The 23,667-nt window shown below is 31.2% G+C and overlaps 1 protein-coding gene and 1 long non-coding RNA gene across 2 annotated transcripts in view; one reads left to right on the plus strand and one right to left on the minus strand.

The window, feature by feature from the left end:
* Positions 1-23,667, minus strand: part of LOC143055282 (uncharacterized) — a 119,929-nt gene that overhangs the window by 65,360 nt on the left and 30,902 nt on the right. The window lies entirely within an intron of this gene.
* On the plus strand, positions 12,723-17,182 carry LOC143055383 (uncharacterized). The gene is made up of 3 exons (XR_012972011.1): positions 12,723-12,830; positions 13,924-14,019; positions 16,706-17,182. It is a non-coding gene; the product is annotated as an uncharacterized LOC143055383 (long non-coding RNA).

Consider the following 23,667-nt stretch of genomic DNA (forward strand, 5'->3'; position numbering starts at 1 on the left):
ACTGTTAAAAACGAATTATTATTTCACTATCTGCATTTTATTAATGATTGGACAAAAGTAATTGAAATGTAATTCATTCATTCGAAAATCAATGCAATTGTGATGCAATTAATTACTTTCAAAAATCAATGTATTTAATTTGTAATTAATTAGTAATTATTTAGTAAATGATACAGACTGCATCACAAGTTGGTTGGCCATGTAATGGAATGTTTTCTCATTACTCTGACATTTAATTGATCCCATGACCTGCTATCGCACAACTCAGGAGATTAGTATTTCCTTTTTACTACTAGACAAATCTCTATGTTTCTTATGTATTAACCACGTAAAAAACAGGTTGTTTTTATTGCTTTAAATATAAATCAAAGAAATTAAGAAGATAGGTCATACAGAAAATATCCTCATCATAGATAACAGGATTAAATATTGATTTACGCCAGACGCGCGTTTCTTCTACAAAATACTCACCTGTGACGCTCTAATCCAAAACAATGTTAAATGTGACAAATAAAGTACGAAGTTGAAGAGCATTGAGGGCCAAAATTATCAAAAGTTTTTCCAAATACAGCTAAGATAATCTATTCCTTAGGTAGAAAAGCTTTAAAATTTCAATATATATTCAGTCATTTTACCCCGAAACGTGACGTGTTTGAAAAATGGTTATATGACAAATCATAGTTTACAACATTTAAAATATCTGCTATGATTAAACGTAGTTAAGACAGCAATAATGATTTTTTCGAGTATAAACATTTAAAACTACAGGTAATTGAACTCAATGTGCGAGAACATTTCTTGTTTTTGTAAAATAAAAATACCCCTATTCAGACCGGTCTATGTAAAATCGATTTAAAGATCATTAATTAATGACCGTTAATTAATCAGATAATCATATCTATATTTACTCTTCATGAAACCTGGAATCATCAATCAAAATAATTCTATTAATAATGCAATTTTAATAAATACATGTTATTCATGAAATAATTTACATGTCAACATATTATTATGTAGAACTGTATGATTCGTTATTCTACTATATCCTTGTTATTCATTATGTACAGTACATGATAACATACTATTACATACAGTTTAATTCGCTGAAATTTAATGCTGACATGCTAACGACAAAAGATAGAGAGATGAATATAAACACTCGAAACATGGCACGACCAATAAGGATTTGCGTTAATTAAAATCACAAAAAAGCCATACTTAAATCAGGTTTTACAAAATCTAAGAACTACTCGACAAAAGAAAGATACACAACTTTTAATAATCAACAATTAATGATTCATAATATGGTATGACCACTTAGGTTTTGTGTAACTTATTTTTAAATTTGTTCAATTTGTGTATCACCAATAACAAGGGGGAAATGGTTTGTTGTATCATTACAGAAGTTATTATTTATGTCAAAACGGAGAACATTGTTAATGAACGAGCCTTGGAGAAAAGGTAATAAAAGTGACAAGAAAACTTTGTTACTTCAGCTTTTACGAACAGTGAACGATCTAAAGTATAACTATTGACTTACGATGGTATACCCATATTTTGACTATTTTATCTATTATGTCTGTTTTGTTCACACATCGTTATAAATATAAGTAAATATGACAGTTGTTGTCCATTCGTTAGATGTGTTTTGTCGTTTGATTTTGTCATGTGATTAGCAACTTTCCTATTGAATTTTCCTCGGAGTTCAGTACCTTTGTGATTATACTTTTTTATTACGTGGAAACATGATAAAAAAAACACAACCAAGTGTCTTGATATGTCGACGTCCTTACAATAGGAGAGTTATTACAGTGATATGAATTTATATTTGCAGGTTTTAGGGGGTACAGCACAGCCAATGACATAATGTGATTACTCAAAGATATAAGGGAATCAGCCACCTGTGAGATTGGTATTTCTTTTTGTTACTATAGGACCCATCTCTATCTATATTTGTGTATTAACCACACTAGGAACTGTTGGTTTTATTACTTTAGATACAAATTACAGAAATTGCAAAGATAAGTCATACATGAAAATATTTGTTTTGCCCCGAAACGTGATATGTTTGAAAAATCGTTATTATGGTTAAAATTGTTGACAATTAAATGTTATTAAGCCACCATTATTGATATATCTAGTATAAGCTTTTAAACTAAGATTGATCTAAAGCAATGTATGGGAACATTTCTTGTTTTCGTAATACAAAATGCTGTTATGTATTTATATTCAATTTATTTACATATCTTTAATCAATAACCGTTGATATATCGGTTAATCATATATATATATATATATATATACTTACTCTGCTAACTGCCTATAATGATAAATCAAAATAATCATTTAATGTAATTTTAATTAATGTTATTCATTACATTATTTACAAATCAACATATCATTTTGTACATCAGTTTAATTTCCTGAACGTGACCACCTATCAACATAACAAAATCCATTTCGTAGCATAACCATGTTATACTATATGGAACATTAAAATGCATCCCATTTCGTACGATATGCTACATTATTTTGCATATCATTTCGTACCATATGGAGGATTATAATGATTACCATTATTTGCACAATTTAATGGTGTTTTGTAATACAAATGCCCGTATTAAAACTTATATATTCTTATCAAATTTAGTTATAGATCCGTAATCAATGACATGATATTAATCATATGATTACAAAACTACTTACGGTTCCATATACCCGAAATCATCAATACAAATATTACTTTATTTATTATGTTATTTGATATATAATTCTGTATTAAATGATTAGCATATTAACATGTTTTTCACTACAACAGTATAAATTTCTGAACTTTTATACTAAAATGATGAAGAACAAAGAATAATAAATGAATGTATATAATCGTAATATGATATGACCTCTTAGATTTTACGTTAAATATAATCACAACATTAAGCATTCTATATCCGGGTAACAAGAGCTGTAAATTACACCAAAACTTACAAGGGCAAATCTATATAATGGTGTGTATAATAGTTACAGAATATATCATCTATGTCAGTTTATAGGACGTAGTTCATCATTGTTAGGGACCTAAGTTGGTGAATTTATGGATTGTAAGATTATTACATATAAAAAGAGTTAGCTTGCTTTTCTCAACAGTGCACGGATCTAAAGGTTAACCGTTACCGTAATTATGTAAACGTTGAAACATTTTTTTAGACATTTAGATCTGCATATACGATACAAACAAATATTATAATAATGATAATCACAAACAGAGTGACAGTCAGAAATCTTGTTCATGTGAACTCAAGTAAAACTTAGTTATCATATCAATATATAGGTTCAATTAACGTTTTTATTACTATAAATGACGTTATAAATTTTGAACATTTATATTCACATTCTGACTTTAAAATCCATTTGATTACTTATGTATTTTGTTTTTCTTAATACGACTATTGGGTATGGAAATACTCTATATGAAAACGAACAATTCAAACTAATATTAAAATTCATCAAACGTTTTGTCCTTTTCTGCACAGTCACTCGAAGATAAGTACTTAATATCATTAATAGAATCATAAATGTGTTTTTGTTGGACAACAATTCCAGAGGATAATAGTTTGCCTTACACATTTACTAGAAGGATAATTCATTTAGAAAGGAGGTCATAATTCATTGTGGAAGTAAGAATTCTGAAAGTTGAAACATCTTTTTTGAGATCTTTTTTGCTATATGTATATCCCGGTATTGACATTTAAGCAAAGGTTGAAGGAACGTAATGAGTGAGATTGTTTGTTCTTTATCCTTACTAAAATGCACTTATCAAGACACGGCTCTCCTACATTAAATTGAGTTAAAGAACCGATAGTGAAAACAGAAAATATACTGTATCAGTAATCTAATAACTACTTACTTAAGAGCCAATCCGCTAGAAAACCATGCAAAAATCAGAAAATCGTCTTAATCGACAATCACAACTTGACAAATTTTTATACATCATCTTAATCCTTGACATAAAATAAAAGAATTCGGCAACTTAATTTTTCCCAGAATCGTATCTATTTTTAGTAACAGCCTCATTTGCATAATTCTGTAAATTCATAATAAAACCAAGGAAAAATACAACTTTTTATGCCTTTTAAGAAATACCCAGAAGCATATTAAATGGGGTAGTTGAGTTTTTAGAGTAATGTCAGCTGGAACCCATCCATTTTACTATGTTATGGTCAATACAAATAAAAATTTATACAATTTGGCACATTGCCAGAAGCACGGACACAAAGGCTGGATTTTTCATACATGAATTTACATGATTTTTACTTGCTTCTAACTTGCAAGACCCATTCCGGATATGTTTGTAACTTACATTGGTTTTCATTATGGTGTATTTTTTTTTTATATTTGATCAAAATATTAAGCTTGGCAATGCAAATGACTATTACATTTTAATTTTTGCCTTGGAAGAATGGTGATTTTAGTCCCGAATTTGCAAATTTTGATTTTGATTTTAATTAAATTCTAAATACAATTGTAATAAAAATAGCTCATAAAATCATTCAAAAAAGTAAAAAAAAAATTGGTCTAAAAAATTAAATAAGACGTTTTTGTACTGCAAGTGCTAAAATCAATAAATTGTCTGAAACCAGGGAGTCCATCTTTTATGCTCTTCCATTGACTTATCTCCCTTGGGTAAAATCTCAAACATGATGGGCAGACAAAGTTTACAGCGAAATTTGCAACTTTAATAATCCAGGAGGAGTATTTGGGCTATCCCAGCATTATGCATCTACATATTACAAATAAAGGCAACAGTAGTATACCGCTGTTCATAACTCATAAATCCATGGACAAAAAACAAAATCGGGGTAACAAACTAAAACCGAGGGAAACGCATTAAATATAAGAGGAGAAACTATTTAAGATATCTCAATGCACTAAAGACCAAAATAGCATTTCCAGAAAGTATAATTACTCAAGGATCCTCAATGTTCTTCAACTTTGTATTGATTTGGCTTTTTAACTATTTTAATCTGAGCGTCACTGATGAGTCTTATGTAGACGAAACGCGCGTCTGGCGTATAAAATTATAATCCTGGTACTTTTGATAACTATATACTGCCTATGCAAGAATCTGCCAATCATAACAATAATTTACCTGTTTACCAGACAATTATCATAATTTAGTGAATAAACATGATGAATATTGATTGGAAATATAACTGAAAAGGTGTTTTTACATTTCAACTAGCAAAAACATTTCAAAATCATTTTTAGTAAAATAAAGTGAACAAGTGGAACCACCTTGAAGACATTGCATCTGCTTGCACCAAAATTGAGATTTAGAGTGTTAAAACTGTCTGGCGCATTATAAATAAACACGACACTTTCTCTACCGTTGTATTGAAACCAGCATTGGTAACTAGCATTGGTAACCAAATATATTCGTACAGATACAGACTACCATTCATCTCAGAAGTCTGAAAAATACTGAAAAACTATATATGGTGTAGAATTTCCACCAGGACTCCTTATTTTATATAAGACATGAGTGGTTTATTTTCCTATGGTTTTTATATCATCTTGTCTTAGACATGTTAGAATATGCTTGAAGTACAGGGACTTTTATGGAATTCATTGACATTATAGTCAAGCAAGATGTCAATATGGAACGCCTCAGCTGCCTTATGATAACAATAACCATATCACTAAGGGTAGAGATATATCATGAAGAAAATGTTCTATACAAAATGTCATTTAACTATAATACTCTGTCAATTTGCTATATCACTATATTAAATTTATATACTATAAAGGTATTTGACTATAATACTCTGTCAATTCGCTATATCACCAAGGTAAATGTATATACTAAAACGGTATTTGACTATAATACTCTGTCAATTCGCTATAGGTGTCAGACCACCAATTAAAAGTCCCTATCTGTTCAACCAAATTTTGCAATTTTCATAGCTTTCTAAATTTTTTATCTTAAGTTTAACCTCTTACAAACCAGGTATGTCCTGAATCGTACAGGTATCACCTTTCTTCATGCCAATTTTCAGCATACTTTTAAAGCCATATAAGAAAGAGGAGACCTTCCGAATGAATGTACCACTAAAAATAACCCCTTGTTTTCTTGAAATCTTAAATTAGTATACTATGGAGCGCATTAATCCTCAATTTTTAATGTCAACTCATAGACAGGTAAATTTGGGCTCAAAATGGTCTTAATATATTTCTCTTTCACCAAAAGTTTCATTTCTGCAAATGTGTTGGATAGTTTAAGTAAACAATGACACCAACTGCACTATTTTTTGTCCGAAAAGGCCTACTTTCACATACGTTCTAAATTTGAGGGAGTAATTAGTGGTGTGACACCTAAAGAGACAAAAAAAATGATTGGAAATCTTTTATTTTGCTTATTCTTAATCCTTAGTCAATTTGTAGTTAAAAACAGCCTATCTGAGCATTATGCTACTTATATTAAAAATTTCACAGCTCAATTTAAACTGACTGTTATGTATGACTTTGATAGAAAATACTTGAAAATTTCATTTTGGGCTACAGGAACATAAACTTTCAATATCAAGATCAGTTTTTGCTGATTTTTCCTTGTTTTTTCTACTACTTTAAAGACTTTCCACAATTTTTGCAATGAATTTAGTAAAAAATCCAATGTATTGAAGTGTCAAGGAATATTGACCCCCCTTTTTTTTTCATCTGGTGTCAGTAAAGTACAACAAATTGATCAAAAGTGCAGTCATGGTCATTTAACTGTGTTTATTTACATCAGTTAATAAAATTTAAGATATAAAAATTTCATTTGGAATAACAAATGGTACTTTTGTGAGTTTCTGCAGTGTTTACATTAGGCTATGCTATCTGCCAAGTACATATTATGACGCAATAATATAAGGGGTAAAAATAAAATAATTTCATTAAATCTGCATGACAAAATTTGTTTGGGGGTAGTAAACAACCAATGTTTCAATGTTTAACACCACAGAATAACTTTCTGTGCATTTATAATATTTTTTAGGACATTTTTTTTTTATATAAAAGCATATTGTCAGGGTTGGAAAAGCTAAAAATAGCACAAACTCAAGTTTTAGGCTCTTAATTTGCAATATGTGACATTTTGCCCCCAAAAAGATTGAAATGTGGCTACTATTATCTCAAATGATCAGTTAAGACAAAAAAAAACAACAATTGTTTTCTGATTTTGATGTTTCACCGCATTTTGCTTAAAGGTGTCAGACCACCAATTAAAAGTCCCTATCTGTTCAACCAAAATTTGCAATTTTCATAGCTTTCTAAATTTTTTATCTTAAGTTTAACCTCTTACAAACCAGTTATGTCCTGAATCGTATAGGTATCACCTTTCTTCATGCCAATTTTCAGAATACCTTTAAAGCCATATAAGAAAGAAGAGACCTTCCGAATGGATGTACCACTAAAAATAACCCCTAGTTTTCTTGAAATCTCAAATTAGTATACTATGGAGCGCATTAATCCTCAATTTTTATGTCAACTCATAGACAAGTAAATTTGGGCTCAAAATGGTCAAAATATATTTCTCTTTCACTAAAAGTTTCATTTCTGCAAATTTGTTGGGTAGTTTAAGTAAACAATGACATTAAATGCACTATTTTTTGTCCGAGGAGGCCTACTTTCACTAAATTTGAGGGAGTAATTGGTGGTGTGACACCTATATCACTAAGATAAATTTATATACTATAACGGCATTTGACTATAATACTCTTTCAATTGGCTAAATCACTAAGGTAAATTTATATACTATAACGACATTTGACTATAATACTCTGTCAATTCGCTATATCACTAAGGTACATTTATATACTATAACGGCATTTGACTATAATACTCTGTCAATTCGCTATATCACTAAGGTAAATTCATATACTATAAAGACACTTTGATACAACACGGAGCTACCTTTTCATACTATTCTGTCATATATTTTTAGTTTTTTAAAGAAGATAACTCAAGCCAGGAATTTTGTTACCAAATACGGATAAAAGGTATTTCTTTCTGCAATTAATAAGTGGTCACAGTTTGGGCTTAATTTTTTTTTATTTCTTAATTACATTAACTACTTGTCGAACCTTCATCGAAATTTATGAAAATTTGGAAGAAGATTTTTCTACGATTAATGTCTAAAGCAAAATTTTGAAAGCGTATGTTTTCGTTTATTATTCTGTGGTTTACTGATAGCTGGACTTTTCTTTGCGCAATTAATTGCTAAATTTATAAACCTTCATAAAATGTGATATATGGGCACACGTTAAATTCCAGATCAAGAAAATATAATAAAGAAAATGTTTGATTTTTTTAAAATTCCTGGAAAAGACTGGTAAATTGATTCACTTCTTATGGAAAGAAATCGTGTTCCAGATGTTATATTGCATCTCTAAGAAATATTTTGTTCGTGTTCATTAAAAGATGCTTTTGTCGATTGTATGCTCGCTCACTCACGACTTTAAACAATTTGAAAGTAATATTGGTTTGAAATTTTCTCTACAACCAATGTCCGTTAGCTTCCAATTAACACAATGAATATGTTCTCAAAATTAAACATAAGTATACCATTTAGATTCAAAAGTATCTTACTATCAATGATTTTTTACTGAAAGGAATGGTATGTCATTCTCGATAACTCGATCGCTTCCGGGGGCTCCGTCCCCTTGGACCCACTACCAGCAGGGGGGATGTCATTGAGTGGTTTGTCACCCCCTCAGACCCCTCGCCAAAGTTCGGGCGTACACGTGAATATGACCCAGCTACCCCACTCGTCGCTGTTACACTTTCTCTAATGTTAATTGCTTTGTGCTGTCACCAGAAAAAAAAAATTAATAATCAACTTGAAATGTTACTTATTATATACGTGTCAGTACAGTTAAGCAGGGAAGGCATGTCTGATATGTGTTGGAAAAATGAGCCCTGGAAGGATGAAATGTCGTCTTTGCAGACTGTTTTTTGTGCACTTGAAACGTATAAAATCCTACTATAAAGCATGTATGCCTTGTATGAAACATGCTCATATTCAAACCACCATAACTTACTCCTATTCCGATATGAATGTAATATTTGTTACTGGACCTTAAACACTAGCTCATCATTTTTAATTAACAATCCAGTCTGAAACTTAAAATTCAACGGGATAAAGTATAAATATATTTCGGATCGATGTTTAATATTATATATTTGATTAATTTTTATTTTGTTTCGTTTATTTCGGTTTCTTTCGTTCGTTTCTATTTCGTTTCAACCTTTGCAGGTTCCCGATAGTATTGGTGCGGGAATTATCGTTATGTTTGGGTACGCAAATCAAAGAGTAACACCGGAACACTTCTTTTTTGAAACAACTTCAAATAATAAAAAATAGAAACATAAATGCCTCCGGGTGCGGGGGTTTTTGCATTGAAGACCCATTAGATTCTTTCGGCTGTTGTCTGCTCTATGGTCGGGTTGTTGTCTGACACATTCCCCACGTTCATTCTCAATTTTATTTCAGCTGAAAAAGGTTACATTTTTCAGCTAAATAATATGTGAATAGGTAGATTTTATCAGAAATATAGGATATGACACAAAAAAACTTCCCAGTACTTGTTATTTAAAACGCCTGAATTTTTTTTTCACAGCCGAAATTGCATGGCTATGTTTCTATCCACAAATAGTCCCTCTTTGACACTTTGGTAGTCATTTTTTTTAACACACCAGATGAAACAAACCAAAATTTAAAAAGGTTACACTTTCATATACGCAAATGTTTAAAACCATGATTATACGGAAAGGATAGCGTACATGAACCCCAGCGGCACCCCTTATCAATTGAGTAATTAAGTGCACCCCACCCACTTTCTGGCCCGACGATGTCTTTGTAAAACGCTAGGAAAATTCGTAAAATGTAGATAAAAAAGTAAAGATTATTCGACTTTCAGCATTAATTTGTTAACTTAATTTTACAGATCATTATGATTTCAAAAATAATGTCATTTCAAACATATACCGATCCCAGTGGCGGATCCAGAGGGGGGCATAGAGGGCGTACGCCCCTCCCCTTCTTGCTCTGGCTTTTTTTTGGTAAAATGATTAATCAGACTAGACTTCGTGAACTTTGCCATTTCCCATGTGCTGTAGTATTTCATTTTTACGCGACAATTCTTTACTTATAAAGATATTTTTCGCTGGAATTTACTGATTGTCAAAGTCATGTCATTCTCTATGGTGGAGTTGAACAGTGCGTCGAAAAAAACGTCGGTTAGTCATTTTGAAATTCAAATTACAGTAACACATTGCTTAGGCTGAGGATGACAATCATGACACCTTCAAAGCGACACCGGATTGAGGAACAACGTATTAACTACTATTTCACTATTCCATCAAACAATCTATAGACTATAACACTCACATGAAAAAAAGTTCCACGGCAATATTATTTACCTACGAAAACATGTTTAACCCCAAACGCCGCAGCCAATTTTAAAATAACATAGCTGAATAATGATCCCCAGTCAGTATAAGCTCTAGATATATTTAAAGTCTAAGGTACGAACCATTTCATTTGAGGAGACAGTCTGAGATATTTGGAGAAAAAAAAATAACTCTGATTGTTTACCTTAAACAAAAATTCTGGCTGTATCTGGATTGACAACAATAATCATGTCCACTGTTTTTGCTATTAGAAACAAAAATTGACAACAGAATTATTTAGCATTAAATGAACATGATGAATAAAAACGGGCCTTTTTTGTGGCAGGGGATTGCATGTCTGAACGGAATGTCTGTTTCGCCGAACTGATATATTAAATACTTTTTTCAAGACCAGACTGCAACCTGCGTGCTGGGTGTGGCCTTTATTTCTCCATTTGTCGACCGTCATTCATAAATTTTTTGTCATTTCAGACTCATTCTTAGCCTTTGGTTGATTTGAAACCCCTCACTTCCATTAATTTTGTTGGGTGAAACATATCAACCAAACATTTGGATAAGAAATTGCTTGTTTGTCTTTTTTTTTACTTTTAATTTTTAACGGTGCCGGCCGTATTGTAATTTTCATTGAATACCCCGGCGTATATCTTGTTTACAACAAGAATTCTGTGACGTTTAATATGATAACTTACAACAAAACAGCGGTAATTTTCTATGTCTTTTTTCTATTGACAAGTGCACACATCAAATTTATCAGCTCATTCATACTATCATTTTATGATAGACAATTGATAGAGAGAATACAGCATCGAAAATATCCAACCCTTACACTTTACAGCAACTACAAATTATACATGTCTCAAGCCAGTAACCGTTTGAAAAGTGCATATTACACTTATTTTATGTTTTAGCCCCAAAATTTGTTCGACTCTCTCCGCTCGGCGATCTTTCAAAAATCCTGGACCCCCCTGGATCTGGACTATCTCTCAGCTTTTAGTTAATAATGATATTCAAGAATACGGGTACAGGGAAAATTGGTACAAGTTACGGATAACACATTTTTCATCGCATCTTTCAACATGATTTGATTATGCAAACAAATGCTTTAAGTAAACTTCTAAAAAATAAAGGTTACTCTCATGATAGTTAAAATTTGGCGAAAAGAATATAAGCCTGCATCTTTATGTTTTAAGCTTGTATGTCTTTTAGTTTTTGTTTGTTCATTTTTTAGGGGTACCAACCTATATGCGTTGCCTTTCGTTTTGCACTAAGTCTTTTCAACTCCGTATCGCTGTGGACAAACAGTGACGGATTCACAACTTTTTGTAAGGGGGCCATTTGAGCTAAGGAGATGCCGCTCCACTGAGTTATGCTTCAGTGATTCCCTATATAAGCAACAAATTTTTTTTCTCAACAAAATAGCCACCCCCACTTTTCCAGTCCCCTGGATCCGACTATGGCAAATGCAACAGTAGAGTCGATTAATTCCTTCATTTTAAAAGCGATTCCATATGGTCCGCAAAACGATTTCTTTCATGGTCTTTCTTTTATAATTACAATCGACATAATAGTATGACAAAATTGTTCCATGTTATTTCGAGGTGATTTTATAGTATACAAATGTATTGTTATAATATACTGATGTGACAAAGTAGTATGAAAAAGTTGTTCAATGTTATATTAAAATGTATTTATAGTGTGAAATGTATCTTGATGACGTAACAATATCACATAATAGTTTATTTAAATGACAAATCAACATGAAAATGTAGTTCCATGTTATATCAAGATGTCTTCATAGTATGAAATATTATCTTTATAACAAAGTGAAATGACAGAATAATATGAAAAGCTAACTCCATGTTGTATCAAATGCCGTTATAGTATATAAATATACCTTAGTGATATAGCGAATTGACAGAGTATTATAGTCAAATGCCGTTATAGTATATAAATGTATCTTAGTGATATAGCGAATTGACAGAGTATTATAGTCAAATGCCTTTATAGTATATAAATTTATCTAAGTGATATAGCAAATTGAAAGAGTATTATAGTCAAATGCCGTTATAGTATTTAAATATACCTTAGTGATATAGCGAATTGACAGAATATTATAGTCAAATGCCGTTATATTATATAAATTTACTATAGTGATATAGCAAATTGACAGAGTATTATAGTCAAATGCCGTTATAGTATAGAACATTTTCTTCATGATATAGCTTTACCCTTAATGATATGGTTATTGTTATCATAAGGCAGCTGAGGCTTTCCATATGTCAACATTTGGTCAAAAACATCTTCCAGCAAAGCCAAAGCTGACCAAAGATCTTCACCATTTCGTGACAGGATGTATACAGGACGAGTTATTCCACTAGAAACAGGTACAACTCTAACAATCAATTTTCATTAGTTCCTTATATAGTCAATCTGAAATAAGGGGAACAACATTTGATACATTAGCAAGATTTAAAAAAGGGGGCAGGGGGTTGAATTGGCATGTGAATATTCTTTTACACCTGACCTGTTTCTGGGACATCTTATTTATTTTCTATAGCCAAGTGCAAACAAATAATATACTGTAAATTCAGAAATTATCGCAATGTTTTTATTATTGCGTAAAATGCGAAATGGTTATAATTGCAATAATTAAAACTCACATTTTGAGATTTTTTTTATATGAAATTGAAACAAACAGGATATTTCTGAAAATCGCAAAAGTTAAAATCACATTTCAGTCTTAAATTATAAAATGGCAATAATAAATCCACGCTACAGTTTTTTGAATTTACAGTATATCCCTTTAATATATAAATGTACATGGCATGAGTCTTGGGACCATTTGATTATAAAAAGAAAGGGGGAGGGTTAGAATGGTCAAAATGTTTATGTCCTTGTCAGCTAAGGACATAATTTAAATTGTTAAGCTATTAACAAGGGTACAATATACATGTATTTTAATTTAAAAAGACAATTTATAGACCATAAGCATGATAAGCATGATAATAATCAAAATTTATTTCAACATGTTCAACATTAAGCAGGACAATATGTTTTTATTCCCTTACCCTAAGTTATATTTTAAGTTTTTAGTAGAAGTTGTACACGTTCAGCTCTTTGTTTATTAAGAAAGCTTTTATCTCGTGGCAAAGCCTAATTCCAAAACATGTTTTACATACAACATACTGTACATGCAACACTAGACAACTTTATCTAGAGAATAATCTTCTTTAATGATCTATTATACAATGTAGGCAATGGAGACTAAAAAATCAAAAGCATTGCAAACTTTTGTAAAGTTCTTTTTTAGGACCTTACATGTACATTGATGTATATGTATGTAATATATGTAGATTATTTATAGAGCCCTTTTTAAAAGAAACAAAAAGTACATGCACATTGATGCTACACTACCCTACATTTCCTGTGATACAGAATTGAAGAATTATTTTATAGTTTAACACTTTTCATTTGTAGGGCTACATGTATAATAGATGCAAGCAATGCTGATGATTTTTTGTGAAAGTGACAATAGCCAGGTCAAACTAAATACATGTATAGAACAAGATACTGGTAAGATTTTATTAACTTATATATTAATTTAACTGTTTGTAAAATATTGTAATGATGGTAATCAAACAAAGTATATGTAATCACCTATATAATAATTATACATGTTATACATCAGTTTTATTGAATAACATTAACGGTACCAATTTTACTGCACCAGATGCGCATTTCGACAATACATGTCTCTTCAGTGATGCTCGTTTTATACATCAGTTTTATTGAACATGTCTTTTGTTAACTTTGTTTTCCCACTGAAAAATCACTTTACTGATATAATTTGTAGTACTAATAGTACTATGTAGGGCGGCTTCTATATTTTCCATTCAATAACTAACAATGACTAATGAACTGTTGTTCATACATTGTACATTCCATTTTACATATAAATTTAACCATGTTATCTGTGTTTGATTTTAACAATAAATTTATATATACACATGGAAAAAAGTATTGCAACACCTTGATTTTTTAAAACTTGAAAAATCAATCTCTTATTTTGGATGGAATATGATAAAATATCTGTAAAATAATATTGAAACGTAGTTAATGATAACAATGGCTGTAAAACAAACAAAAAATGTATGAAATTTTTTTTTTTTATCTTACCAAAATTTCTATATCAAAATGAAGTGTTTTTTGTACAAAAACGTGCATTTTACAAGTTTCACTGTAGTCGAATTTTACAATGTCAGAAATTTCAAAATTAATCTTTAGATGATTGTTCACATCATGGTTGATCGTTATACGCCAAAGAATTAGAACTTTGTGCGCAGCCTCCATTCAAACGAATAACCGCATCTTAATATCTTCTGATTCCTGCCATAAGTCGACTAATTTGTTGCTAAGCTAGCAGCAACCATTATTGGCGAAGGGTATTGTTTATTTCATGACTTGTTTGAACTGGGGTGTCCATTCATGCACTTTACGCCCATTTGGGTCCTATATATGCTCGATATGGTTCAAATTCGGGCTACGATTGCGCCAAGGAAGATAAACCGAATTCCATTTGAACAATGGACCTTCCTCCACGACGCTTATTTTCAACTTTGGCGAGCTCTGCACTATATTGGATACGGGCATCTGTGTGTCTGTTCGTAGGCAAAGGTCCCCGAAATGATATTATCGCACGATAACCAGTAGCGATGAGCCGATCTCGAACAGTTCTTGTTTAAAGGCTCCTGTATGGTCATCCTTCTTTTTTAAGGATTGTATTGTTTGCAATGGATTTCTTCCTGACCAACCTTCATTATGCTTTATTTTCCCTAGCAGATGGTATAGGGGTCTTCTTGACCTCGGAAGGTCTTGAACATCGTTTCTTGCCTGATTTTTATTCTTAAAACGACTTATAGTATGGTGATGACCAAAATACGTGCAATTATCACAGCGACATACCTGCTTCCCTCATGCTGAATATCTGCCATATTGCTGCAGTTATGAGTTGTGGATGACCAATTACAAGGTGTCAATAACATAAATTTATAAACTTGGTTATTTTAAGTGTTGAAAACAATGAGGATCAAAACATCTGTTTTAGTGATAACGAGTACAGTAGCTGCGTGTGCAGATGAAAACTGATAGAGTCGATATTTATTGATTATACTCAGGTGATATCTAAATAATGTTTAACTAGTTCTATTTCAACAAATTATTTAACAAAAAGATAAAACGTGTTTTTTTAATTTGAATTTGAATTTGGTGTTGCAATACTTTTTTCCATGTGTAGATATGCTGAATCCAACCTGTATTTAGTTTTTATACCTTACCTACGATAGTAGAGGGGCATTATGTTTTCTGGTATGTGCGTCCGTTCGTCCTTCTGTCCGTCTGTCGTCAGTCTGTCCTTCCGCCCGTTCGTCCCGCTTCAGGTTAAAGTTTTTGGTCAAGGAAGTTTTTGATGAAGTTGAAATCCAATAAACTTGAAACTCAGTACACATGTGCCCTATGATATGATCTTTATAATTTAAATGACAAATTAGAGGTTTTACCCCAATTTCACAGTCCAGTAAACACAGAAAATGATAGTGCGAGTGGGGCATCCGTGTACTATGGACACATTCTTGTTGGGCAATGTTATGAAATTTATTTACATTAAAGTTCAAAGAGTCCAAAATTTAACTTAATTTGAAATCCTAATTTGATTGTATGCTGAATCTATTAAACAATATCTTTATACATGTACCATATTTATTCTGTGTTGGAAACCATATTCTTTTTCAAATATTTAATCCCATTACAAATTCAGAGCTGTATCATGCTTGAATGTTTTGTTCAAACTTGCATTTTTTCTTCATCTTCCACATCTTGTCCTTTACTGAGATAACTGGTGTTATCTTTTTAAATAAAACGTTAATGAAAATATTAGCACAATATGTGGATGATTATCTGATGTCAATCATTTTCAAGATGGCCACAAAGGATGGCAAAAAAAAAGTTGACATCTTTATTTCCTGTCAGTGGTATACATGTAAATGAAAATTAGAAATATGAAAAAAAATGTGGTATGATTGCCAATAGGAACAAATGACATACAAGTAAATCTATATGTCTTCATATGCCATATCTCCTTCAACAATGCACAAGACCAATACTGCATATCTTTTCAGCCATATAAGGCCAAACATTAGAAAATGAAAAAATATGAAAGCTAACAGTCTGATCTATATATATATGTATGTTTTGTGGTTTTCAGATCTAGACTCACAGCTAACTGAACTTTTACAACAGTCAACATCAGATTGGAAGACTGATAATGCTTCTGACAGAAACAATTTCAACCAACCAAACAAGCAACAGAAACTTTGCATCTCTAAAACACCACTTAAATCTTCCATGGGATGATGTCTCAAAAATTAACAGTTCATCATTTATGAATATTTTAATGTTATGGATTTTCTTTTACAAGAAAGATAATGTACACTTGTTTTTATTGTTCTTGCTGTTCAAGTATAGAAAACACATTTAACTTTATTTAAATTTGACGATTCATATGACTTATTTTAATTTTGTTATTTCTCAGGATGTGACGTTACTAGTAGCCTCATAGGTACAGTCATGACAGTAATCTTAACAGTTATCCAATTTCATTCAAAATTCTTTATAAATTTTGCACTAGTATATATAGACTAAGAAATTTGTTTTTCATCTAGTTATGGGATTTTTATGGCGGTGCCATTAGTTTAACCTTGTCAGAAATTCTGTAAATCCGTAATTCCATAATTCCATCATTCCGTCATTCCGAAACAAACTATTATATAGAGTTTTTTTTTATAAATGCCTTCAGATATTGGCCTGATTTTTGCTACGTCAATATTTGCTGTAATTTCTGGCTTTGGACTTTGATAAATTTTTGAAAATCACAGTTATATGGACCTTTTTTCTAAATGCTTTCGAATATTGGGCTGATTTTTTGTATGTGAACTAACCATGATGAGTTACAGATTGAGTTTCGTTCCACTGTGTAATTTTTGCAAAAATTAAGGGTTTACAACTTTGAAAATTGTTGAAAATCACAGTTATATGGACATTTTTCTATATGCCTACATAATTAGAGCTTTTTTTTATATGTGAGACAACCATCATGTTTGTGTCCACATGTTTTATTGAAAATGCAGATTTTCAAACCATTAAACTCGCTTTGACACATCTAGTTTTAAATGCATTTATGATTATCATGTTTGTATTGACCACATTGCAGCAGATGCATTTATTATTTTCATGTTTGTATTGACCACAGTGTAGCAACATAGATACATAGGTACCTGGCAAATATTACCTTGTTAGCATACTAGACTTAAAAGGCCATAAAAAAGTCCATCTCTTAGTGTCTTTTAAAATCATCTCTATATTGCAACTGTTTACAATTTTCTCTTTTAAACCATTATTTTGATAAAATTAAAAGAAGTATCATACATATATGTATATATATTGTAAAAACAATCAAAATGACAAGATCTAACCAGTAACCCAACATTTTTCTGAAAAATTGGGAGGTTACATCTATGATCTATGTCCCTGAAGTGTGAACATTTACAATTTTTCATAGTTTTCTGCTAATATCTGACAGCTATATCAATATAATATAAGAATAAATGGCACAAAATGGTCAGAAAAACTTATTTTTACAGTCTGAACTTATTCTGAATTGTTTAACCGCTTATTCTAAATATATCGCTTTTGAAATATGTGTTTTTTTTTATCGTTTTGAGGTGCACAATTTGTCAATTCAAGCTATTTCTGCTCCTGAGAGCCTCTAGATTTGTAATGAATAATTTGTATTTATGTTTGATCATTTTCTTAATGTATTAAATGAAACATTATTTATTCTTTTCCATTTGTTGTTATACTTATTTATAAGTCCAGATCCTATCATATGTCAGATTTTACAAATGAGACGGCACCTTGAGAAAATTTGAATATGCAGGCTACTCCATTTTGTTGTGGCATATACTAGACACCAACATTATTTGCCGAGCTTAATATTTTTTTTGATTGGGTATATATAGTTATACTTTGTAAGTAGATATGTTGTTTTACAATAATAAACGGGTCTTGGGATATTTTGGCTCTGAAAGATGACCAAAATCAGCCATTTAGGACATGAGGCTTAATAAGACATATTGAAACAGTTAGATTATACATACACTTTATAGACAGCATTGTTATTTTTATGCATTCTTACACTTGAAGTGATGTATTACTAGGAACAACAATCAAAAATTTATAAATGTTGCCATATTTTTTTATTTAAACCATCGACATATGCCAAAAAAGGCTTATTTTTGCTGTTTTCGAGCAATTTCAGCTGTTAAAAAATGGCTCCCCCAAAAAAATCAAGATCGGATCAAAATTTCCCCAAAAAATTTTGTGTGGTTAATTATATTACTAAGGTGCACCAATGTGCCAAATATGAAGTCATTTGGCAAAAGTGGCATTCGAACAGTTTTGGATGGTTTACTGGCAGATTGGCTCTTAAGTCTATTACAGCATCTACAGTGATATGAATTTATATTTGCAGGTTTTGGGGAGTACAGTACAGTCAATGACATAATGTGATTACTCAAAGTGATAAGGGAATCAGCCACCTGTGGAAATGGGTATTTCTTTTTTTTTACTATTAAACCCATCTCTATCTATATTTGTGTATTAAACACACTAGGAACTGTTGGCTTTATTACTCTAAATACAAATTACAGAAATTACAAAGATAAGTCATACATGAAAATATTTGTTTTGCCCCGAAACGTGATGTGTTTGAAAAATCGTTATTATGGTAAAAAATAGTTGACAACGTATACAATACCTGTTAAAATTAAATATTATTAAGCCACCATTAATGTTATATCTAGTATAAGCTTGTAAACTAAGATTGATCTAAAGCAACGTATAATTTATGAATTTCGTAATACAAAATGCTGTTATTTAGACACGTCTATATTCAATTGATTTACATATCTGTAATTAATGACCGTTGATATATCGGTTAATCATATATATATATATATACTTACTCTGCCCTCTTCCTATAATGATAAATCAAAATAATTTAATAATTAATGTAATTTTAATTAATGTTATTCATTACATAATTTACAAATCAAAATATCATTTTGCACATCAGTTTAATTTCCTCAACGTTACCACCTATTAACATAACAAAATCTATTTCGTACCATAACCATTTTATACTATATTGAACATTAAAATGCATCCCATTTCGTACGATATGCAACATTATTTTGCATACCATTTCGTACCATATGGAGGATTATAATGATTACCATTATTTGCACAATTTAATGGTGTTTTGTGATACAAATACCCGTATTAAAACATATATCTTCTGTATCAAATTGAGTTACAGATCCGTAATCAATGAAATGATATTAATCATATGATTACAAAACTACTTACGATTCCATATACCCGAAATCATCAATACAAATATTACTCTATTTATTATGTTATTTGATATAGGATTCTTTATTAGATGATTAGCATAGTAACATGTTTTTAACTACAACAGTATGAATTCCTGAACTTTTATACTAAAATGATGAAGACCATCGATAGTAAATGAATGTATATAATCGTAATATGATGTTGTTTTAAAATATTAATTTGACTTGAATTTATATGAGTATAATAAATATGTATGTATATACCAAGCTAAGTCAGTTTATATCTTGTTTCTCGTCTGACTATACAAAAGGCCAGGAGAGTTATTTTGATAGATCAGGATGACTGATAAACTGTCTCTATAAAGTAATGGGACAATACATGGTATGAAGACATCACCAAAACACCGTATGCAATATTCAAAAAGACAGCCAAAGCTCACCCACCAACAGACCAGGAGCTCTGGGGGGGCTCTTAACACAAATCCAAAAGCACAGCAAAATGGCAAAATATCCAATTCAAACTGGGTGACCTGAGAGGAAAACATTTAAACTTTCCAAAGAAATACAAGCCCCCCCCCCCCCACACACACACACACACCCTCTCAACTTTTTAATAAGGAGATGTGGTATGATTGCAAATGAGTCAACTATTCCCCAAAGTTCAAACGTAGTGGATGCAAGCAATTATATATAGGTAACCATATATTAACATTCAACAATGAGAAAACAAACATACAGCATAGTCGGCTACAATAGTACACAATGTTATTCTTAAATCAGTGTTTTAAAGTCGGGACAGATAATAACGATTTTTTGTAATTGCCAAAAAGAAATCATGTACTTAAGAATATTCAAATAAATGAAATCTTATTTGAATAAGTTTTAGACTCAATAAAATTCATTACGATTTTTGGCATATTTATTCCTATAAAGGGACTATTTGGGTATCGAATTTAAATTTGGGGTCGGGGTTAAAGATTGGAAAGAGAATCGTTGTGTCTGTTTATTTAACATTTTAAATTTATGTACTAACATCTTCCTCGGTTTATCTTCCTCTAAGCATATTATTAAGAAAAGAAAAGAAATAAATCTTTACTCAATAACACCGATTTGAAAGTACAATATCTCCGAGTATTAATCGTCACTGATTGCAAAAAAAAATATATATGAATAAATTTAACAGAAACGATAGAAAAAATTTACAATTAAATCGCAAATAATGTAACAATTTAGGAAGAATCCTAAATATAAAAAAAACATAATTATTTAAAACTTACCAACCTCTTACTACACCAACGCGTGTTTTCACCTTTCTTAACTCTACAAGAAACTTTACTAGGAGCCGTGGATCGCGGAATATCGTTTGCATATTTCTAAAACGTTCACGTTAATCGATGGCGTCATGTGTTAAAACAGTTATTGGCCAATCAAATCGGTATATTGGATTTAATCTGCACGGCTCTTCTGACCCTTTAACCCGAACTCCTACGTCGTTCGGGTTAATCAGGGTCACCCAAGCCGTCTGATTACAATAATTTTCCAAACGTTTATTGGAACCCATTAATTTGGCAAGGTGTTGCAACCTGTAATGTAAAGCATTACAGCCGATTGCATTGAGCGTGTAGGCAAAGGTAGTATCCTTGGTTAGCTTGCTTGCATTACTAGGTTAGGTAAACTACCCTCCTTTAAAAGTAGACTAGTCCGACAGATAACCAATCAATCTGTCTGTATAACTAGGCTACTTCTACAGGAGGGTAGTATACCTTTACTCTTAATTACTTCACGGTTCAGCTACAAGCAAGCTAACCAAAGATATTACGTTTGTCTACACACTCAATGCAATCGGCTGTAATGAAAATGCAGAGTTTGTGAGACCAGGCTCAAGCAGTCAGTCGGAAGCAGCCAGTTTTCAAATATTTATATAAACAAAAATGTTGCAAAGACTCAAACTTACTTCAAATGTTTTTATTAATATATAACCACTATATCATCAGTTTTTAATACATAATTAAGCAGCCAAAGACACTATTCAATGAATTTTGAAATTTCATTTCTGGTTCATTAGTTGTATAAAGGCAATACGAATCGCTTTCAATATATTACACAGCGTGCTGCACGCTTTACATTTTAAATTTTAAACACTTTTGTGGGTTTATAGAATCGTAAATAATTAATGATGACAAAATTGCACTATGTGTGAAATAGCTTTCAATATTCTCGACATTCTGTCAAATAGTTCATGAAAAATAATAATTGTTCTGCATTAGAAGAAAAGAAAGTTGCACTCGTGCATTAACTTTTTTTTGCCACACAAAACATTCGACATCTGAACTAGTAGAATTCTCTTAATTATGATTTGACGAAAGGTTTACTTTTTTGTATTCAAAGTATGGTGGGCAAGGAAAGTATTTATTAGCTTAAAAAAGATTAATCCGTGCTATACATTAACTTGTAATTTTGATCAAGTGGGCCATAAATCTCTAGCTTACGTTTTCACCTGGTGCAGATAAAAGTATTGCCGCAGAATATTTTTTATTAACTGTAACGGTTGGGTTGGGTTGGGTAGGGTATCCGACCTCAACTTTATACCTACTTTAGAAAAAAAACACTAAGTAGAACAACACCCTGTATTTTTTCTACTGTAGACCTCAGCTACCTACCTCAACTTTGGACCTATCTTTAAAAAAAAACCAAAAACAACAGCAATCTTGATTTTTTTCTCCAGTAGACATCAGCTATCTAACCCCCCTTTACACATTTTGCGGACAAAATTAGTGCCGTAGAAATTTGTTTATTTTCTTTTCTGTAATGATGGGATAGGGTGGGTAGCTGAGATCAATTTGAAAAAAAAAATTACATGGACTCCAATGTGGTTTTATGCAGAGCAATTATCGGAAATCTATGGCAGTTTTTTATTATGTGATATATGTTATATGTTGTCAAATAATGAAAGCTCGCATCTTAATTAATAGACATAGAAATGAAGTGAAATCGTATGATAAGCAATATAAATCTCCCAGTGACAAACTAACGTTCATTAAGGCAACTAGTATGATGGTCTGGATTCGGGGTTCTTAATTTCTGTTTTCTTTACTATTTTAGGCCATATTTCTCTTCTTTATACTTTTTGCAAATTATCTTCTTCTCTTTATATTTTATAACACCAATATTCTTGCTATTTTATTTATTTCTTGGTCCATTATTTATATTTTTTGTCCACTATTCTCAATTCCATAATCCCCCATCAACGCTCTAGCTCTAGTTAAAGTCACCATATAGCCTTCACAAATAAGCAAAACTTATACCAAATAGGCTACGAATGGCAAAATAATTGAATGCTTATCCCAGTTTGAATTGTGAAATTGCGGAAATCTGTTTTTTAATCAATTGATCAAGCAAAATTGTTCGTAAAATACTGGCAGATGGACCATGGTCATCAATTCTAATAAACTTAGATCAACCTTTCTAAACTTATAAGTAAAGTTTACGAACCCTTATTATTCAGATTGTTAAAGATTTTTGCATTCGTCGACATTTTCTTCGATTAAAGTAGTAGTGATCTGACAACCGCTGTACATGTATACTTTAACGACCGGGATAGTTTTTTTGTCAGTTTTTTAGTAGTTACCTCCCTTGTTAGTGTGATGTTGTCATCAATCTATTTATTTGTACCATCTTTATATAATATTATATTCACAAGGGAGGGGGGTAGGGGGTTACTTCGATATTTTTTTGGTAGAGGTGTGTCATTTAT

This window comes from Mytilus galloprovincialis, chromosome 12 (genome assembly GCF_965363235.1).
Source record: "Mytilus galloprovincialis chromosome 12, xbMytGall1.hap1.1, whole genome shotgun sequence".
NCBI lineage: Eukaryota > Metazoa > Mollusca > Bivalvia > Mytilida > Mytilidae > Mytilus > Mytilus galloprovincialis.